Below are 15,228 nucleotides of genomic sequence, written 5' to 3'. Positions count from 1 at the left end.
GGACGACGGCTGGACCAGGGTGGGATTTGCTGTTGACTGGTCAAGGTATAGGCCCTCTCGCTACGACACCCCCGTCTATGGCAACTATGTACACCCCAACAGATACAGTTTCCTCAATCAGGTTGACTGACTCCAGAAGGGCGCATCTATTGGGGACACTCAAGGTGTAGTTTCTGAAACCGCTGGGTTGGGGACAGGAAGAGATGTAAAAAACAAAAAATAAATACATAAATAAAAAATAAACATAGCCAAATCAAAAATTGTACTACACAACAGAGTGATATTATTTACATGGGGTTAAACATTCTAGACCATGTCTGGAAACAATGATTTCACTAGGCTGAGGATGAGATACTGGAATAATACGCTTTTTAGTTCCTTTTATATTCTTTATAAGAAATGATTGTTCAGGGGTCCAGTGGAACAAAGTTCCCCGGTGGCAGAGGTGCACCTGGGACGTCACTGACTGCGCCAGGAGGCGCCTACAAACAGCAGAGCACCGACAGCTCCGTGGGGGACACTTCAATCAGCGCCTGAACGGGAGGGGGACCGGCAGAGTCCCAAAAGCACTTTCACCTTTCCTTTGCTTTCCTGGAACACAGCCCACACCGAGCGCCGTGAGGGAAACGGCAAATAGACCCAGACCACAATCCCCAGGTGCCCCGGTGGCAGAGGTGCACCTGGGACGTCACTGACTGCGCCAGGAGGCGCCTACAAACAGCGGAGCACCGACAGCTCCGTGGGGGACACTTCAATCAGCGCCTGAACGGGAGGGGGACCGGCAGAGTCCCAAAAGCACTTTCACATTTCCTTTGCTTTCCTGGAAAACAGCACACACCGAGCGCCGTGAGGGAAACGGCAAATAGACCCAGACCACAATCCCCAGGTGCCCCAGGTGGCAGAGGTGCACCTGGGACGTCACTGACTGCGCCAGGAGGCGCCTACAAACAGCGGAGCACCGACAGCTCCGTGGGGGGCACTTCAATCAGCGCCTGAACGGGAGGGGGACCGGCAGAGTCCCAAAAGCACTTTCACCTTTCCTTTGCTTTCCTGGAACACAGCCCACACCGAGCGCCGTGAGGGAAACGGCAAATAGACCCAGACCACAATCCCCAGGTGCCCTGGTGGCAGAGGTGCACCTGGGACGTCACTGACTGCGCCAGGAGGCGCCTACAAACAGCGGAACACCTCCTGTCCCCGCGGGACGCGCGCGGGACCGCCGGGCTAAGCCTGGGCAAAGGGCGGGCCCTCTGTGGCCCTCAGAGGCGCAAGGAGGCCGGGACGGGCCACTTCCCTTGGATCCCCAGCAAAAGAAGGTATAGTTTTGTATACCATTTACTGATTACCCACTGACTTTTTGGGCTTCACGTTCACAGTCACTATTTTGACCATACCTTATTATTCATGACACATAAGGGGGCATATTAAATTCCCACATTACAGTTAGACAATGGAAAAGCTTATTCAGAGCTATGCATCACCTACCACTATCTGCGACATAGATATTGATGACTGCTGCCAACCCCTCGATACAATGCAATCCCCGTCATATACCCCTAAAGGTCCGCAAAATTTGTCCTACTGGGAGGAATTAAACGCTTTGTGCGGGACTAACTTTATTCCAGTAACATCCTCTTCCCTTGAAAAAGGCCTTAGTGTTAACACTCCTGCTGACAGACCTCATGAACCTTCCATACCACCCCATGAGGACATCGTCCAGGCAATTGCACTGTCGCTGGGACAAAGTGCAAAAAGGAAACACGACGGGGAAAACGATTATGAAATCCAACCCAAAACACAAAAACTTTGTATTGATCCCCCATCGTCTGCCACAATCTCCATCACACCCAGGGGGGTCGCTGAAAATTTAGAGGACAAAGTATCATCGCCTCAACTGCAATTACTACCTCAGCTTGAACTATTGTTAAGATCTGTAATAGCACCCTTGTTAGAACAAATTACTGTTTTAAGGGATAGGCTGACAAGCATAGCGACAGCTATTAAAGCCAACTCTTCATCTACTATAAAGATGGCGATACATAATTGTTCTATCCCACAAACTGTACCTGAAGTACCCATGATAATTGACACAACTAAAACTGTTCCAATTGAAAGACAATTTCCCAGCATGCTACCACTAACTGCTAACACAACCGCCCGCAAATCTTTGTCTAACACGAGAAAAAAAGTCCCGATTGAAAGACAGCCTCCCAAGAGTCAACCCCCACTGGTCACTAAAAATGCTCCAAATCCTGTGTTAACTAGTTACTCTGCTGTTAGAGCTGAGCCAAAAAGAGCTGCAGGTATAGACTTACCTCCGGCAGTCGCACCCTTTGTGCTTGTTCTTTCAGATGTACCGACTCCCGCTCACAGGAAACCCGAGAGTTATCAGGACCTATTACACAAGGTCATCTTCTGGTTAGCTAAAAATAGACCCCTGCCACCCAATAAGGATGGTGGTATCTTGAGTGCTAGAAGGGTGGGTTGGCTAGGGTCATTACCCAAGGATATTCCCGGGGACTTAATTCTTGTTAAATTTAGGAATAGGAACATCGTCCCCTATTTAAGATCCTCCCAGCCTCACGAAGGTGACGGTCCCATCTCGATCTGGGATTTGTATGATTTTTATCCGTGTACCTCACACATCCCCCTACCAAGACCCACAGCAGTATATAACCATTTGCTAGAAAGGGGTGGTATTAGCTCACCTGTTCCCCATAGATCTGATATATTCTACAAATACAGTAATGTTTGAGAAGTTTTTTATAAAGGGTCAAGCTTACATTTTAACCCAGCCAGACATCCGAATGGCTATCCATAGGGCTGGCAAAATTCCTCGGGTGGGCCCGGCTAACTAGAACTAGGGACGCTCGTAGCACTTTAAACTGAAAAATTAAAATAGCTTGCCATAGTCTATCTATCTTACTTGGGCAGTACTAATGTAATGGTTGTTTTTTTTTATATACTTGTTTTAATCTTTTTATGGACGTCTTCTTATGTACATTTAATTGAGATTTTTAAACAAATTCTTTGTCTGTTAAAAATTTGTATATGTATATTCTTGTTGTATGTCTTGTATTAGTATGCATGTCTTTTATGGAGGAACAAAGTTCCAGATTCTTTGCATTTTTCCAGAGAATGGCTATTTATCATAAGGGAGCTATGGTGACTTTCCAGATTCACCAATCAATCTGGTAGCTGTGTGTGGTGGTGCTTGAAGGGAGGGATACATGCAATTTGGGAAATTATACTAGGTGAAAGTTGCCATGATCCAAGTAAAAAAACTGGAGCGTGTATACTGTGTTTGAACTCCTGGTTGGTTAGGGACTGTTTGATGCCTTGGTGGTGTTCAATTCGGATTTGGGGAGAAAATAAATGTGCTACTGAAGGTTCAAGTGGTGGCCTAGAATGATTTGCAGAGGTTTTGGGAGAGTCCACAAATGTTGGTATTCTGTGAATTAATGTTTTCTCTGTGAACCGGTTCCTGACTGTTCATCAGTGCTGCAAGTTTAGATTATCAGAAATTCTGTTGTTAGCAAATTTAGTTTAAGGTGATAGCATGACATTCCAACTGAGTCTCTGTTAGAGCTTGAGAACAATTTTCAACAAAAATTTGGGAGAAGATTTTCAGATATTGCTGCATTTTATCTGCACTGCAGAAGGAATCAATGCTTAGTTGTTTTAGAATAGATACAAGTTGTTACATGTAGATTATGAAATGAGTGGACAAGAGAATAAGGCCTGGAGCTACACCTTGGTGTAGCATCAATGAGTTGGAGACTGAACGGATTATTGTTCCTTATTGCCCTCAGTTTTATTGGGATGATGTTAACAATTTAAAGAATGCTCCAGTTAGTCACTTTCTTTACTTATGTTTCACTTCATTTCATTTGATTTATGCTTTATTTCGATAACTTGTATCATAAAAGCATCGAGGAGCATTTTGAGAAACAAATACAATAGTGAAAAATGACAAGCGATACAGAGATAGACCAAAAAGTGTGCATGGCAAGAACGTAATAGTGCACTGTTGCACTGCAAAGGATAATAAAGTTGTCAGAAGCTACACAATAAAAGGTATTGAAAATTCAATAAAAAACTGTAAATAATTACGTTAATAACAGTAAAATGGTACAATCATAACAGTCCTACCTAATATGAACATCACAAAAAGAGCAGAATGTTGAACCCGCTGTGTGTACCCAATAAAAAGTCAAGTTTGGACCCTTATTCGGGTGGCAGGTGAGCTAATATAAAGTGCCAATGCATAAGGTCAAGCTTTAATTGTTGATTAAACATTTATCTAGAGCTGGAGTGATTTCTCCACAGTTCCTAGGATGTGATGTTAAACCACCCCACGCAGGGCTGTTTGCCTAATTATCCAGGTGTGGTTGAGAAACTTGGCCACACAACATGCAAAAAGGGCTCTAGCCTCAGACTTTAGAATGCGCAAAGGAACCTGGTTGTCCGGCGTGCCAGTTGTTGGCAGATTGGTTTTAGCCATTTAAACTGTGCTGCTTTGTACGCCGGAAAAAGAAACATAACATGGGCAACGCACTCTAGCAGCAAGGGCAATCTTCTGTTGTCTGTTTGAGTGGGTGCCATTTAGTAGTTAGTGCATGAACAGAAAGCGTACCAAAACTACAGTGAATGTACAGCATCCTGTCTCTCGGTATCTGAATTATATCTAGATATGGCTCAAGGCCTCTGCTCTGCTTGTGGCAGTAAAATTCTTCTGTTAGTCTTCCCACATTTATCTTGCTGAGTTCCTGGCTGTCTACCTAGTCCCAGTACGATCGTTTGAGCTCCACCTTGCTGGGATGATTTTGCCTGTCCAGGTATTCTTTAATATTTACAACAAGGGGTGGTGAGGGACAGAGTCTCTGAATTAAGCAGAAAGCTCTCACCCAGTCAAGAGATCAGGGCTAGATCCAACACCGTTTTTTAGCTCACTGCACCATCCCAGTTTCAGAACCTGGCTGTATGCAAATTAGTCTGTTCCTGTCCCAGTGCATGATGGGAACAGGGCAAACCAAACTACAAAAGCCAATTCTTACACTGGGAAGGAAACAAGCTCCCGGGGACCGGTTTCTGGCATTACAGCCGTCTTCGGCCCGGTTTGCTTGAATCCTGATGGTGCAATGAGCAAGGGTCTCACATCTGAGAATACCCTTCCACGCTTAGGGTGGACAAAAATATTTACAACAAGGGGTGGTGAGGGACAGAGTCTCTGAATTAAGCAGAAAGCTCTCACCCAGTCAAGAGATCAGGGCTAGATCCAACACCGTTTTTTAGCTCACTGCACCATCCCAGTTTCAGAACCTGGCTGTATGCAAATTAGTCTGTTCCTGTCCCAGTGCATGATGGGAACAGGGCAAACCAAACTACAAAAGCCAATTCTTACACTGGGAAGGAAACAAGCTCCCGGGGACCGGTTTCTGGCATTACAGCCGTCTTCGGCCCGGTTTGCTTGAATCCTGATGGTGCAATGAGCAAGGGTCTCACATCTGAGAATACCCTTCCACGCTTAGGGTGGACAAAAATATTTACAACAAGGGGTGGTGAGGGACAGAGTCTCTGAATTAAGCAGAAAGCTCTCACCCAGTCAAGAGATCAGGGCTAGATCCAACACCGTTTTTTAGCTCACTGCACCATCCCAGTTTCAGAACCTGGCTGTATGCAAATTAGTCTGTTCCTGTCCCAGTGCATGATGGGAACAGGGCAAACCAAACTACAAAAGCCAATTCTTACACTGGGAAGGAAACAAGCTCCCGGGGACCGGTTTCTGGCATTACAGCCGTCTTCGGCCCGGTTTGCTTGAATCCTGATGGTGCAATGAGCAAGGGTCTCACATCTGAGAATACCCTTCCACGCTTAGGGTGGACAAAAATATTTACAACAAGGGGTGGTGAGGGACGGAGTCTCTGAATTAAGCAGAAAGCTCTCACCCAGTCAAGAGATCAGGGCTAGATCCAACACCGTTTTTTAGCTCACTGCACCATCCCAGTTTCAGAACCTGGCTGTATGCAAATTAGTCTGTTCCTGTCCCAGTGCATGATGGGAACAGGGCAAACCAAACTACAAAAGCCAATTCTTACACTGGGAAGGAAACAAGCTCCCGGGGACCGGTTTCTGGCATTACAGCCGTCTTCGGCCCGGTTTGCTTGAATCCTGATGGTGCAATGAGCAAGGGTCTCACATCTGAGAATACCCTTCCACGCTTAGGGTGGACAAAAATATTTACAACAAGGGGTGGTGAGGGACAGAGTCTCTGAATTAAGCAGAAAGCTCTCACCCAGTCAAGAGATCAGGGCTAGATCCAACACCGTTTTTTAGCTCACTGCACCATCCCAGTTTCAGAACCTGGCTGTATGCAAATTAGTCTGTTCCTGTCCCAGTGCATGATGGGAACAGGGCAAACCAAACTACAAAAGCCAATTCTTACACTGGGAAGGAAACAAGCTCCCGGGGACCGGTTTCTGGCATTACAGCCGTCTTCGGCCCGGTTTGCTTGAATCCTGATGGTGCAATGAGCAAGGGTCTCACATCTGAGAATACCCTTCCACGCTTAGGGTGGACAAAAATATTTACAACAAGGGGTGGTGAGGGACAGAGTCTCTGAATTAAGCAGAAAGCTCTCACCCAGTCAAGAGATCAGGGCTAGATCCAACACCGTTTTTTAGCTCACTGCACCATCCCAGTTTCAGAACCTGGCTGTATGCAAATTAGTCTGTTCCTGTCCCAGTGCATGATGGGAACAGGGCAAACCAAACTACAAAAGCCAATTCTTACACTGGGAAGGAAACAAGCTCCCGGGGACCGGTTTCTGGCATTACAGCCGTCTTCGGCCCGGTTTGCTTGAATCCTGATGGTGCAATGAGCAAGGGTCTCACATCTGAGAATACCCTTCCATGCTTAGGGTGGACAAAAATATTTACAACAAGGGGTGGTGAGGGACAGAGTCTCTGAATTAAGCAGAAAGCTCTCACCCAGTCAAGAGATCAGGGCTAGATCCAACACCGTTTTTTAGCTCACTGCACCATCCCAGTTTCAGAACCTGGCTGTATGTAAATTAGTCTGTTCCTGTCCCAGTGCATGATGGGAACAGGGCAAACCAAACTACAAAAGCCAATTCTTACACTGGGAAGGAAACAAGCTCCCGGGGACCGGTTTCTGGCATTACAGCCGTCTTCGGCCCGGTTTGCTTGAATCCTGATGGTGCAATGAGCAAGGGTCTCACATCTGAGAATACCCTTCCACGCTTAGGGTGGACAAAAATATTTACAACAAGGGGTGGTGAGGGACAGAGTCTCTGAATTAAGCAGAAAGCTCTCACCCAGTCAAGAGATCAGGGCTAGATCCAACACCGTTTTTTAGCTCACTGCACCATCCCAGTTTCAGAACCTGGCTGTATGCAAATTAGTCTGTTCCTGTCCCAGTGCATGATGGGAACAGGGCAAACCAAACTACAAAAGCCAATTCTTACACTGGGAAGGAAACAAGCTCCCGGGGACCGGTTTCTGGCATTACAGCCGTCTTCGGCCCGGTTTGCTTGAATCCTGATGGTGCAATGAGCAAGGGTCTCACATCTGAGAATACCCTTCCACGCTTAGGGTGGACAAAAATATTTACAACAAGGGGTGGTGAGGGACAGAGTCTCTGAATTAAGCAGAAAGCTCTCACCCAGTCAAGAGATCAGGGCTAGATCCAACACCGTTTTTTTAGCTCACTGCACCATCCCAGTTTCAGAACCTGGCTGTATGCAAATTAGTCTGTTCCTGTCCCAGTGCATGATGGGAACAGGGCAAACCAAACTACAAAAGCCAATTCTTACACTGGGAAGGAAACAAGCTCCCGGGGACCGGTTTCTGGCATTACAGCCGTCTTCGGCCCGGTTTGCTTGAATCCTGATGGTGCAATGAGCAAGGGTCTCACATCTGAGAATACCCTTCCACGCTTAGGGTGGACAAAAATATTTACAACAAGGGGTGGTGAGGGACAGAGTCTCTGAATTAAGCAGAAAGCTCTCACCCAGTCAAGAGATCAGGGCTAGATCCAACACCGTTTTTTAGCTCACTGCACCATCCCAGTTTCAGAACCTGGCTGTATGCAAATTAGTCTGTTCCTGTCCCAGTGCATGATGGGAACAGGGCAAACCAAACTACAAAAGCCAATTCTTACACTGGGAAGGAAACAAGCTCCCGGGGACCGGTTTCTGGCATTGCAGCCGTCTTCGGCCCGGTTTGCTTGAATCCTGATGGTGCAATGAGCAAGGGTCAAGCCCTGATCTTTGGACTGGGTAAGAGTGGTCTGTTTAACTCAGACACTCTGTTCATCACCACCCCCTTTTCTAAATCGTTTTTGGCCACTATAGGTGTGGCAGGGTATACTCAGACATGAGTCCCTTTCTCACTGCTCCATCAGGATTCAAGCAAGCCGGGCCGAAGAAGGCTGAAATGCCAGAAACCGGTCCCCGGTAGCTTGTCTCCTTTCTGGTGAAGAATTGGCTTGGTAGTTTATTCTGCCCTGTTCCCATGATGCACTGGGCCAGGGACAGACTGATTTGCATATAGCCAGGTTCTGAGCTGGGATGGGGCAGTGAGATAAATAACGGTGATGGATCAAGCCCTGATCTTTGGACTGGGTAAGAGTGGTCTGTTTAACTCAGACACTCTGTTCATCACCACCCCCTTTTCTAAATCAGGTATTCTTTAAAACCCAGAGCTATCAATGTTTTCCTGATGCTTGATATCCAACTAATTCCATGGCTAACATCTATGCTCATAACCTCAGATAGTGCTTCAGCATATTTGGAAAGTTCAGGGGTCCGCCTTAAACAGGCGCAGAAAACCAATGGGCACAACTTAGCAATATCTCTGAATGACCGCCTGCCCATGTCAAGCATTAACCCCTTCCAGGCTCATGACGAGCTGGGCTCGTCATGGTGTAGCCTCCTCGCACACTGATGACGAGCCCAGCTCGTCATGGAGCATGGGTTTTTTAAAATCTCAGCATACGAGAAGAATTCAACTAGCGCGGATGTGGTTAAGGGTGTAATGGGACATTACGGGGAAGCATCACCAGGTCCCTCAGAAACGTAAGCTCAGAGCTACAGATGTCATCGACATTATCAAGCCCCCATAACTCAGCTCCATAGAGGGCTGAGCTAACTGCTTTGGCGTCATAAACCATGAGGGCCGAGGCAACTGGCCTGCTTTGTGAAGAGCAATCTTCTTTATCTGGTATCCTGGCCACATGTTTATGGTCATGAGCATCTCAGCTAAATGGGACCTCCATGACTATCGGAGAGTCGGATGCTAAGGTAGTCGAAGGTGCTGACTCTCTCCAGATGTGTTCCATCCAGAATAAGGTTGTTTCTAAATGGATTGTGCGGGTTGAATTACATGACTTGGTTTTTGAGTTGTTGATGGCCTATCCCTGAGTGTCACACAAAGATTGAAATCTATTCAGTAGTCTTTGTGGCCCTGCTGGGGCCATCAACACCAGCAAGGTATCAACAGCAAACAGGAGGGTCGGTACCTTGTCACCTGCCAGGGTTGGAGAGTCAGGTGGGTCTTCTTGCAAAAAGCTGACCACCCTGTTCACATATAAAGAGAACAAGGTGGGTACCATAACACAGCCATCAAAAAAATCTTTTACTGTTTGAAGGAACAACCTCTCTAGTAGAGGTTAGCGTTCAAGTGCTCTCGAGATGGCAGGAGACAGCCCATGGAGACTTCATATTAGCTCAAAGGGGGTTGTGATGTCTGTTGGTGGTAGGGCCCTTATACATATCTATCATATCTCCCCAGAGGCTTACATCTAGTAAGATGTTGTCAATGCATGATGGGCAACTAACTCTATTGTAGGTGTTTGCCCCCTGGCTGTCTGATGGAGTTCTACTGTTAGTTACCCTCAGACCATACTCTGTAGTAAGTGCAGTGATTTTGAGTGCTAGCTGTGTCCATATTTTGAAGGGGGGTACGTTTAGTGGGGGGACAGCCCATTTTTTGTCATCATCCTCAACCCCCAGCATGTCCTCTGTGTCCAGGGGCTCAAAAGTGCAGTTGAAATCCCCTGCAACCACAACTCTAAAGTGGGGGGAGCCGCTAGCTAGGATTTCTTCCAGAGTTGTGACAATGGGTGAAGGTCTGTCCCCTTTGGTCCCCCTTATATAGACAGTGAGCAAGTCAAGAGTACACACCCTCTGGGCCCCTAATGGTAAGTCTCAAAATGTTGGGGCTCGGACTTGGTTGTAGGGTAAGTCGACAGCCCTGGGCAATATTCACCCAGATAGTCAGACCCCCTGATGGGCGCTTTCTCCCCATGGTGATTGCTGGCGAATAGAAACAAGTATAGCCCGATTTGTGCAATGGAACCAGACTCCAAGTCTCCTGGAAAATGCAAATATCAAAACCCTCAATTAGTTTGTTCCAGTGGTGGATTGATAGTTTGTTGCTTAGCCCTGCCACATTCCAGAATAATATCTTCGACTGATGGTATGAAGCTGAGGCAGGTACATTGTTTCCGCTTGAAGTGTGTTGGCTAAGCAGAGCTGGGGCATAGGGCAATATCAGGGGGTCTAAGGGTGCAGGGAATTCTGCGTCCTGGGCCCTCTGAATACCAGTAGGGGGACTACTTTGAATCTTCTTCTCCCCAAGCTGTCTGCCAGAGACCCAGGGTCAGTGTGAGGGACGGAGATATTGTGGAAGCTATGCTTGATGCTTGGAGGGATGGAATATGGTCCCTGGTGCGGCTGACGCTCGGGCTGTAGTCAATCAATGGCTTCCAGAGAGGTCCCTCCTTCTGAAGTGATAGATAATTGCATGGCAGTTGGCCTACTCCCAGTACCAGGCGAAAACCTTCTGAACTGTATAGATGATGTATCAAGGGTCAGGTCCGATACTCCAGGGTGAGAAGGTTTTCGGTCAGGTCAGCCCTGTTCATAGTGAGCTCGATACAGTCGAGTGATTGAGTGGGGGACGTAGATCTCCTGGCCCTTGTGATGTCATCTTGTATAACTGATCGGCTGCCTCTAACATGATGGATCTAGTGAATGGCTTCATTTTTCAGGGCCACTCTTTAGGCTAAGCCTAGAGATATTAAGCATAAATATTTTTAAAGCGTGGGGCAGGAGGGCGGTAAGTGACTGGTTCTGCTGCTGTTGGGCTTTCTGGTTCTGGAGGGGGTGTGAGCCAGTGGTGGGATGAAAGTTCTGGGTTGGTTTATGGGGTCTTGGGAGGCAGCTAAACTACAATTATCTTTATAGGTGCTGCTTTTGGAATTATTTGAATAGTTGGTCTTAAGGTTTGGTAGGGTGTGCTTATGGGTTGATGTGTTGGAGGGGGGCAAGGGAGACCCACAGCCTATTATAACCCTGTCCTTAGTGGTCGTCACACCACCATGTGAGGTTGTGGGCAATGTTTTAACAATGGGTTTTCACGTTGCTGGCATGGTGGGTCCTTTTGAAGTAATGATTTGACCAGAGTAGTGAGTTCTTCAATCATGGCCCTCATGCTTCTTATCTTGGACCTGAGCATGTTAATAAGCTGGGGTGTGTCCTGTGATGCTGAGTTGTGCTCTTCAATATGGTGGACATACAGGGTAACTGGGGCGTGTCTTCCCTATAGTTGTCAGGCAACTCCGCCACTGGTAAAAACCTGTTGCACAGGGGATAGAAGGACCGAGCTGGTGGTCATCAGCACAGGTAGGGAGATTAAGGAATGGAAGCCCGCACCGGTTCTGCCAATGGTTCTAATGGTGTCTTTACTAGTTGTCGAGGCCCCCTTTCGTTGGGGCTTATGAAACATGGTTGGGATAGTAGTTGGGCTGGGTAGGATGATGTCTTTAGAAGGGGATTGGCCGTTGGTGCGGGGAGTTATTGTTTCTGCTTCTAAGATGCCTTTGCACTTGCTAATGATGGTATCTATTCTATCCAACACACAGTTACCGCCGCCTGCATGTTTGTGTGATTTCCTTGCCTTTTCATCCTTATCAGCCCAATCATTGGTGCTGTTTCCTCTTCCTGTTCCCTCCATAGTTTTCCTTTTACCCATATTTTAACCTGTGAGAAGTGTTTTTAGCTAGAAATTGGCAATAACCAGCAAAGTGGCTAGTGCTTATTGCACTGTCAAATGTTAAAACCACGCTCTAAATTACAGTAGTAGATTGATAGATCATACGCCCATACGAGAAATCCTAGTCCATAGAGTTTTTGTCTGCTTGGTTCTACACAGGGCCTCCACATATATCACAAATAGTTTACACAGTCCCTCAATGAACAGGTGTCAGTCTGCAACGCGATCCTAAGGCCTGATGAAAAAGGAGTGGCTCTGCCCTGCCTCTTCCTGGTGATGACGGGTCCACCCTTGGCCCACGCTTCACGCTGGCACGGCCCGCATTCGTCATGCACTGCAGCTTTCCATGGGCACTTTTGAAGTGCGTGGATGCAGGCTTGCTCCTTTCTGCCGGGAGAGCAAAGAATTCTGGGTCTAGGAGTCACTCAGCTGGTGGCAAGAGCGTGCTGTGGTAGCATCCCACGCTGCGGGGTCATGGGCGCTATTGAAGTGCGTGGATGCAGGCTTTCTCCTCCCTCCTGGGAGAGCAAAGAATTCTGGGGCTTGAATTCCCTCAGCTGATGGGAAGAACATTCTTCCGCTCACTTCGCCACCTCAGTTAAAACCCAGCTATATGCATGTCAGTCTTGGCCCTGTGCCTCATAGGAACAGTCAAGCCCAAACTGCTGATATGCCCAGATGTGGGTCCCTTGCTGACTTTGCCACTGGATTCAAGCTAGCCTGGCTGATGAAGGGTGTTACCAAGAAACTGGTCCCAAGATGCTTGTTTCTGGTTCAGGAAAGACCTGGCTTGGCAGTTTGGGCTGGACTGTTCCCATGAGGCACAGGGTCATGACTGATTTGCATATGGCTGGGTCTGAACTTAGGTTGTGAAGTGAGCTAAAGAATGATGATGTATTGAACCCAGATCTGTGACTGGGGGTGAGTGTATAAAAAGTTTCAGCACTCTGATTCATCATCTTGTGTTTGCTTTGTTCCCCCTAAGTTGGCAGCGTATGCCCAGATGTGGGTCCCTTGCTCACTTTGCTTCTGCATTCAAGCTAGCCTGGCTGATGAAGGGTGTTACCCAGAAACCGGTCCCAGAATGCTTTTTTCCGGTTCAGGGAAGACCTGGCTTGGCAGTTCAGGCTGGACTGTGCCCAGGATACACAAGGTCAAGGCTGAGTTGCAAATGGCTGGGTCCAAACTGAGGTGGCGAAGTGAGTTAAAGAATGATGATTGATTCGACCCAGATCTGTGACTGGAGGTGAGTGTCTGAAAAGTTTCAGCTCTCCCTCCATCATCTCCTTGTGCTTGCTATATTCTTTAGTAACCACAGTTTGTCCTGTCAGAACTTCCCTGTTCAAAATGGTGCTTGACTATTTTCGGGTGAAGCCTTTGTTGCTTTTTCCTCCTAACTAGTACCCTTTTAGGAAGATCAGTGGCCCTTTTCCCTTTGTGAAGGTACAAAAACAGTTTGTTAGGAAGTAGGGGCCAGAATACCACTCCTACCTCTCAAAATACTAGAAAAATGAAAACATGTTTTTTTGTTTTAGACCTATTTTTGTAATAGAAAAATGGGCTGCATATAATATATAAATACTTTATTTAAAATGGAATCACAGGCATGGTCGTTTGCTGACCCCAGCAAACCACCATCCTGTGATGGTATCTAATCGTAGGAGTCACAATTTGCGACCTAGCTCATGAATATTGATGACATAGGTCAAAAGTGCGATTCACTACAATTCAGAATTTTGTAAATGAACTGTTAGTACAAGTTAGTACACAAAATTATTTCCCATTTGTAAAAAAGTCAATGTGAAATTTGTGACCAATTTTTGCAAATGGGATACTTGTACATAAGACCCTTCTGATTTCTTAATCAGAGGTTTGTGACCGCTAAATATTGAATCTCAGTTTTAACAGAACATAATAAAGGCGACCCTTCCAAATTGTGTCTCAGAATTTTCTGTATCAATGTTTTTCAACTGCAGTTTCAGTTAGATAGAGTACTGACTCCATGAAGGAGGTCTTAATGCATCCACAAAGGGGATTGGAAACACTTCCCCATTCACAAGAATGTCTGTTTCTGAATGGGCAGTTGTCCAGGAGACTAAAGCTGATTCTTTAACAAATTGAAAAAGTATCATTGAAACTATTAGTAGATTTTCGGGTAGAGGTGCACTTACCATATTTCACCTAAAATGGTGGGACTCTTCAGCTGTTTGTATAATTTTCAGGTTCTACGTCAGTAGCCAGCATAAAACTATAGGGGGATGATTGAGCTAGTAATTCAAGGAGGAAAATAATGAGGGTTACGTTAAAAGCTAAGTGACAAGGAAGATAGACCATTGCTTCATGTCATGGAGTGTTATCCTGCAACACAACTCCAATTAGTGATCAAGGGGGCCTCACTATATGCAGTTACGAGTGTTAACAGGACTATGTCTCAAGACAGACCTGTGAATTCATCTCCTGATCCCTGATTTTTCTTGCTTTGAAATGACACTTTTTATTTGACTAAATGAAGTACACTAATGAAAAAGCAAAACAAACTATGTAAATGTGATACATTTCAAAGTGCAGCCAGAGGTGTTGAAATCACAGGATGGAGGGAGTTTGTTTGCAAATGGGAACGTGTTCCTCATAGAACAAGTTAATTTTATTTATAGATGCCAAACACAATTCTTCAATATTTCGAGAACAAAGTTTTTAAAATATAGCACATTGTCTAAAGGAGCCAAAGATACAAGGCGCACATTTTCAGATGCTCTATGGTTTCCAACACTTTAATAATATATCTGTTGTGATAGATGATGAGAGGCTGATATGGCAGATTCACAACTACATAGGATTTAAGATCTTCCAAAGGTTAGGGATTAATTAGGAAATAACTGTAGGCTCTAACAACTCACATAGAGTAAGGCAGGGCATGCACATGTATAGAGTTTCTATTAATCTGATGCTTAAATTAATTCAATGAAGCTTTCCCCACTCCATGTATATGACCTCCATGCATTGGATCAAACAAGAGCATATGGACTATTGTCCTATCTACAATATTACACATGGTCTGAGGCTCCCTTATGATCCTTGGTTATAGGAAGTACATATTGAGCAGGGTACCAACAGGTACTGACCTACAGGTTGCTAAACCCATGAATCCATA

The sequence above is a fragment of the Lissotriton vulgaris genome, chromosome 8 (genome assembly GCF_964263255.1).
Source record: "Lissotriton vulgaris chromosome 8, aLisVul1.2, whole genome shotgun sequence".
Taxonomy (NCBI): domain Eukaryota; kingdom Metazoa; phylum Chordata; class Amphibia; order Caudata; family Salamandridae; genus Lissotriton; species Lissotriton vulgaris.
This window is presented reverse-complemented; position numbering follows the sequence as displayed.